Below are 7641 nucleotides of genomic sequence, written 5' to 3'. Positions count from 1 at the left end.
TCTGATGCAGTCAAAAGATACTACGTATGATTCAATTGGGTTTGTTTGTACTTGGCATATTTTGGGGATTGGAATGACGAAGGCATTTTGTTTTGTTATCTAAATACTTTATCATTTGTTACCCCCTTTGAGCCTTATTTATTTTATTTCATATCCCTCTTTCGGAATCAGTAGCAAATATCAGAAACACAAGCGTAAAAGATAAGTAAAGGAAGAAGAGAAAAAGAGAAAGAAAAAAGAAAAAAGAAAGAAAAGAATGGAAAGAGAAAGAAAAGAAGAAGAAAAACAACAAAAATAGAAAAGAAAGCAAAAAAGAGAAAGAAAATAAAGAGAAAAGAGAAAATCACAACAACAAAGTAATTTCTATGACATGAACTACGTTCGACCTGATTCCTTTTAAGGATACGTAAGCAGCCTCACGGTTCGGTCCCATCAAAATAAAAATCCAAAAGTCCCCAAACAAGAAACTGGGGCAAAAGTTGTGGTTGTTGTCAGAAATCTGATTTCGAAAGTTGTAATTTTGAACCTATTCGAATTGTTTTGAGCCTTTGATATCCTTTCTTTCTAAACTTATCCAAAAGCCCACGTTACGGTCCAAAGAAAGACCTTCCGATCAGTCTTCGAGAGATGCCAAGTTAAGCAAGTGGAGATGATTCATATCAAGGGCAACACTCTGGTCCAAGCAGAAAATATTGAAAATGAGAGTCTTATTGGTGAAAACCCTCACGGGCACCTTGAGGCGAAAGTGAGTTGAGAGATAAACAAATGAGAGAGGCTTGTTGGTGGAAAACCTTTCAAGGCACTGCAGGGTGACCAAGGTCAAGGCTTGGGTGAAGAAATCAGGTTATGGAAATTCTGGGGCAACAAAGTATGGCAACTGAAAGTTGATTGGTTGGACAGATTGGGCCAATTAGTCCGAAATGCATGTCATGATCAATGGTGCCAGCTGTTCCACTCAGATAAGTCTCTTTTTATTTTCCTTTTTTAGCAAGTCGTCCGATTTTGGATTTTCTTTATCCTTAACTCTCAAGGTCATTGCATTTCATTTCTTTCGGGGTTTTGTGTCTCTAAGATGTTTCAATGTCAGTTTGTTTTATGAAAATAAGAAGGGATTTCAAAGTTCACTACCAGCTTTAAAAATTGCGAATCATAGTGTGGCTAGAACATGACAAAGATAGCATGATGTAAAGTGGGATAAAGTGTTGACAAAAGTTCCATCGGCGGAATGATTTAGTCATTTCATGGAAGATGCAGGGGCTAAGTTAAAGGGGTCAGAAGTGTGAAACAACAGTTTAGGGATTAAACACTCGGGTCATCCAAGGTCATGGGGTTTGAAAGACAGCCGGAAGTCAAGCGGTTCAGAGGGAGCTAGTCAAAACAAAGCACGACAGCGGAGAAACCTTCAGCAAAGAATGCCATAAACTAACCACTACATTTTAAACTAACAAGATTTTTCTTTGATTGAAATAGGGGCAGAAAGTTCCGTTTGTTTCGGGGAAACCCCCGTAAAGAAGGGCGAGCACCAAATAGGTTTGACGGTAAACTCTCAAGACCCTCCTGGATAATGGAATTTAGTTCTAGGTGTTCAGGACCCGCCTGGATAACGGGATTTAGTTTTAAGATTTCAAGACCCTCCTAGATAATGGGATTTAATTTTTTGTTATCAGGACCCTCCTGGATAATGGGATGTAGTTTAAGACTTTCTTAGATAACAAGTTGTAGCAGGAGTAACACCTTTAGAAGATATAATTTAGATTTCAAAACCATCATTTAACTAGGAGTGTTCAGGACCCGCCTGGATAATGGGATTTAGTTTTAAGTTTTCAGGACCCTCCTGGATAATGGGATTTAATTTTTTTGTTGTCAAGACCCTCCCGGATAATGGGATGTAGTTCAAGACTTTCTTATATAACAAGATGTAGCAGGAGTAACACCTTTAGAAGATATAATTTAGATTTCAAAACCATCATTTAACTAGGAGTTTTCAGGACCCTCCTGGATAATAGGATTTAGCTTTCAAATTTATGGAGATATTTGGTAACATGATTCAATGAACACTCACAGATGCGCCCAGCACCAAATTGGGGCAGAAGTTTTCTTTGTTTGTCTTTGTCTATTTTGTGGAAATTAGGCGCCCACCTGGAAAATAAGGGAATACGTTTCAAATTCAGCAATCAGGCGCCCACCTGGAGAACAAGGGAATACATTTCAAGTTTTGGTAATCAGGCGCCCACCTGGAGAACAAGGGAATACATTTCAAGTTTCGGTAGTTAGGCGCCCACCTGGAGAACAAGGGAATACATTTTCCGTGTTCAACAATCAGGCGCCCACCTGGAGAACAAGGGAGTATAGTTCGAGTTTCAGTTTTCAAGTTCTATATTGATATTTGGTATTATGCCAAACTGGGGTAGAAGTTTTCTTTATTGTTATCTATTTTATGGAAATCAGGCGTCCACCTGGAGAACAAGGAATACATTTTAAGTTCAGCAATCAGGCGCCTACCTGGAGAACAAGGGAATACATTTTCAAGTTTCAGCAATCAGGCGCCCACCTGAAGAACAAGGGAATATATTTCAAGTTCAGCAATCAGGCGCCCACCTGAAAAACAAGGGAATACATTTCAAGTTCAGCAATCAGGCGCCCACCTGGAAAATAAGGGAGTACATTTCAAATTCAGCAATTAGGCGCCCACCTGGAGAACAAGGGAATACATTCAAGTTTCAGCAATTAGGCGTCCACCCGGATAAAGGGAAAACATCTCAGATTATAATTCAAGGCGGCAACAAGGGGTTCCACCGGGAGAATACAAGTCAGCAAGTCAACAAGAACCACAAGAGCAAGTTTGAAGATGTAGATAGGATTTTGTAATGCATAGATTATAGTCTAGTCTAGCTTCTTTTCATTTTATCATGGTGTAATAAGGGGGTTCAGTAAGCAGTAGCAGCAGCAACAACAACAGTGAAATCACAGCTTCATGGTAGTCTCAGCTACCAAAACTTTCCGAACTACACTGACCTGATTCCTTTATATCCAAGGATATGTAGGCAACCTTGGAAGTAGGGTCCGGTCAAATCTTTCAAAAATGCTTCCCACGGAGTATTCAAATGGGAAAAAATCGCTCGTATCCGCTCACTTTATCTTTGCACGAAAACTCTTCGTGTTTCCGGGCAAAGAGGGGCAGCTATGAGCACATGATTTTTTCCATATATGAGTTATTCCCATAGATTCAAGAAAAATAAATTTTTTCATTATTTTCAATTTCGTAGATTTTCGTAGCATTTTTTGTTATTGTTTGCATCCGTCTGTGCATGTTTATTTTATTACATGAAAATACAAAAATACACTGCATTTGCATTTAGGATCTAATTTTTCATTCTTGAATTAATTAGTAATTTCATGTTTTATAAAAATGGAAAAATCATAAAAAAAAATCTAGTTTTAAGATTTTTTTATTCAGGTTTTATTTTTATTTGGAATTAATTAAAAGAATTTGAAAATAAAAAGAAATTGGAAAGGAATACAAAATCTGATATTTGGGCTGTTTTTAATTCAATCTCCCCAGGCCCAAGTATATTTTCCCCGAGACCCACTCGAACCAGCCCGAACCCGCGCCCCAACCCGTTCCGCCTCGTCTAGTGTCCAAACGACACCGTTTAACCAGTGTTCAATCCCAGGCGTCAAGGTTTCTCGATCGAACGGCTGGGAACACGGGGTCTCTAGGTATATTATTGTCCAAACGCTTTCCACCCCCCTCACTCGTCTTCCTCACTCCTCAAAAACATAAACCCTAACCCGCCACCCTAATTCTCACCACCCCAAACCCGGTGGCGCCACCTCCAATCCTTCCCAAAATCACACCCTATAACCACCTCATTCCCCTCATCTCAAATCCCCATCTAGTTCTTTCGAATTCCCCCCAAAGCCTCTCGAATCGTAAATCTAGGGTTCAAAGTTCTAGAGGTCGAAGCCGGGCTCCCTCATGCAAGGTCACCCCTCCAAGTTCCCCATTTGTTCCAAGCTTGGTTCGTCTCGAAGTGATGTTCTTCGTCTGTTCTTGACAAAGAACAGACGATTTATACCATTTCAAGACTAAATCAGAATTACCTGTTGATTTCAAGTCTAAATTGGTAATTTCTTTTTCTTTCTTCACATTTTTTGTTCGTCTTTCTGCTTCGTCTCTTCCTGGTTCTTTCAGGCAGTATGTTTGATATGTGTTTGTGCATTTGGTTTTTTTCCATCTCTTCAGTTTTCTTTCTCTTAGTCGATATCCTCCTGTCTTTATTTGATTTTTATTCTAGGCTATGAAGTTTTCTGATAATTAGTTTAGGTAGATTGTTGTCGAATTAGTAGTTTAGTTTTAATGTCAATCTAGCATGTTGGCTTAAGGAAAAATAAGAAAGGAAAATCATCACTCGTAGCTTAGATTACATGTTCTGAAATTACTCAACTGTCATTAATTGGGTTGGTTTGCAACCCCTGTTGGCTTGAATTTTGGGGTAGGTTTATTGTGCATTGCTGAATTGGGTTGGATTTCTGTTAATTTGAAAGCCCAAAGGAAAAGAAAGTCAGTCCGGGTCGCAAGCCTAGGCTTGGGGCTGAACCTTGGGTCAACTTGACCCATGTGGTATGCTGCAGTAAAAAAGAGGGCTCTAAGAGGGTAATTTGGGGAAATAGGGGTAGGGAATCTGTTGGTAACTGCCTAGGAAGCTTCCTAGAAGCTGAAAAAGAGCTTTACTTGGCAGACAAGTCAGTAATTGAGGGACTAAGTAGCAAAAAGGAAAACTAAGAAAGGTCTAAAATGCGAAACATAGTTGATATTTGCTGCCCTAGTAACTTGCCTATAAAGGCATTGTTACTTGAGGCTTAAGAAGAAGGGACTTGAAGAGAAAAATCAGAAAAAATCAAAACGGATGAAGAATTTCAGGAAAATAACACTGTTATGTTGAGTTCTCTTGGTGTTTTTCTGAAGATTTCCTATTGTTGAAGTACTTTCTGGTTAGCTGATACTAAAATGGGTTAAGGCCAAGTCTGATTTGAGGTCTTCTAGTTCATTGAGTGACTGATATTAGTGTCTGGATTATTGTATCTCATCTGCTGGGTTCAAAACTAGTCTGCTGGCTCATTTTCTAGGTGCTGAGTGTTACTGCTATTGCTGTTTACTCCATTCACCTCTTTTTACTTTTGCAATCTCCAGGTACTCCCTTAAACTATGGTGGAAATGAAGCCTGATTGAGCTTTGTATAAATATCTGTGGCCGAGCTAGAGTTAAACGAAAACATTAGTCCCTATAGTGATTAATGTTTGATTCTGCCATGTTATTAACCATGTTTTAGCCTAGATTATTGTGAGTACTCCATTCCATGATATGCATTTGGTTCTAAAAACTGGATTTGAACTCTGTTTGAATATAAGTGATTCGAGAATGCTTTAGGCTTGGTAGAACATGTATTAACTAAGGACTTTGATTTATAGTTTAATTAGCTGAAACTGTCTGATTTTGGATTGTGTTTTTCATAACCATGGTTTAAGCGCCTGTTGATTCAGACCATTGGTCTAATAAATTTGATTTAGGCTTGTTTCCCAGTAATCGTGCTCAAATTTGCTCCTGTATAGCTTGAAACTTGGTTCAATGATTTCATAATCTGTCATGTAATTCTGTTTTTGTGCATGTATTGAGCTCTTTGAATTTTTAAAGGGGATTGTTAAATGAATTTGAGTCTGATTTTAGATTCGAGAACTCCTAGACTTAGATCAATTCACTGTGTTTGGGTTTTCCTTTTCTTCGAAAGTTTCGAGTCAGTATGGTTTAGTCAAACGTGTCAGTCTGAATCAGATGTTGCATGAATTTATAATGGTTGAGTTTTGATTTCAAATGATGGGCGATTTGTGCCAGGGCTTATTATCAAAACTGGGAATTCACTTTACCATAGAATGCATGCACTGATCTCCAAATGCTATTTATATGTGTTTAGCGTGTGTCAATATATTTGGTTCAGAGCCGAAATTGTATGGATGATGTAATGTTACCTCAAGTGCGGTAGCATCGAGTTGGCTATCAGCATGGATCCTTATGCACCAAGTTTCCATTTCTGCGTTAAACTCTTAATTTGGGCTTCATGGCAAGCCCAATCATATCTCCGTGTTTGTCATGGCAATTAGCTATTGGGCCTCAGGTCAGGCCCAGGCCCTGAAATGAAAATAGATTAGGCCTCATCTAGTACTGGCCCTTAAATCAATGATTTAAATTTAACTGTAGTTTAGAAGTAGCTGTAATTCTCTTAAGCCTTATTCAATCGGTAGATCATTGTAGTTAATTTGAAGTGCGTCATACTAGCCAGACGTACGATTTATGGCTATCACTAGATTAATATTAATCCTTCGAAATCGAGGCATGCCATTTAGTTGAACTGTCATGGCCCTCGCAAAGCTGCAAATGCGTTAGTTGCTTTAGGTGCGTATTTTAATAATATTACTTTCCTAAATTCGGGTGTGCATTTATGTGACCCAAATCCAAATCACAATGATGTTAAAATATGTCAAAGATCACAGTTGCATTTATGTGACGTGGTTTGAGACATGTTTTAATGACGTTGCAATTTTCTCTAAAAAATGATAAAAGATGGATAAAAAGTTAAATTTGCGTAGGCTCGTAATTGTTAATAATCATATAATTAAGACAAATATAACAGTTGAGCGACCGTGCTAGAACCACGGATCCCGGGAATGCCTAACACCTTCTACCGGGTTAACAGAATTCCTTACCCGGATTTCTGGTTCGCGGACTGTAATACAGAGTCATTCTTTTCCTCGATTTGGGATTTGAACCGGTGACTTGGGACACCATAAAATTATCCCAAATGGTGACTCTGAATTTAATAAACAAATAATCCCGTTTCGATTGTCACTTTAATTGAAAAAAAACTCCCTTATACACTCTCTTTCCGGGGGTGTAGGTAAAAAGGAGGTGTGACAGCAGCTATGTTTGCCGATGCTTTGTGGAGGTTGGATAGGTTCACCAAGCTCTTCACTACTACTTTTAGTGGTGCATCTTCTGAGGATACCCAAGATTATCTAGACAATTGTCATGAGGTTCTTAGGAACATGGGGATAGTGGAGACCAATCAGGGCGACTTTGCTACTTTCCGCCTGTCTGGATCCACCAAGACTTGGTAGAGAGATTATTGCTTGGCTAGACCTGCCAGATCACCAACTTTGACTTGGGAGCAGTTTACTCAGCTATTTCTAGAGAAATTTCTCCCTATCACTCAAAGAGAGATCTACCGGAGGCAGTTTGAGTATCTCCAGCAAGAATCTATGACCGTTACTCAGTATGAGACCAGATTCATCGACTTGGCCCGTCATTCTCTTATCATACTTCCACCGAGAGAGAGAGAGGGTGAGGAGGTTCATTGAGGGACTTATTCAGCCTATTCGACTTCAGATGGCTAAGGAGACAGGGAGTGATATTTCTTTTCAGGAGGCAGCCAATGTGACTAGGAGAGTTGAGATGTTTCTATCGCAGGGAGGTGTTCAGGGGTCTGACAAGAGGCCTCGTCATTCAGGCCGATTCAGTGGTACCTCGTCTGGAGGCAGAGATTTGTATGGTAGAGGCCATCCTCGTAGGCCTTTTCAGTGAGCCAT

The sequence above is a fragment of the Nicotiana sylvestris genome, chromosome 6 (assembly GCF_000393655.2).
Source record: "Nicotiana sylvestris chromosome 6, ASM39365v2, whole genome shotgun sequence".
NCBI classification, from domain to species: domain Eukaryota; kingdom Viridiplantae; phylum Streptophyta; class Magnoliopsida; order Solanales; family Solanaceae; genus Nicotiana; species Nicotiana sylvestris.
The sequence above is the reverse complement of the archived record's forward strand: the minus strand, read 5'-3'. Positions refer to the sequence as shown.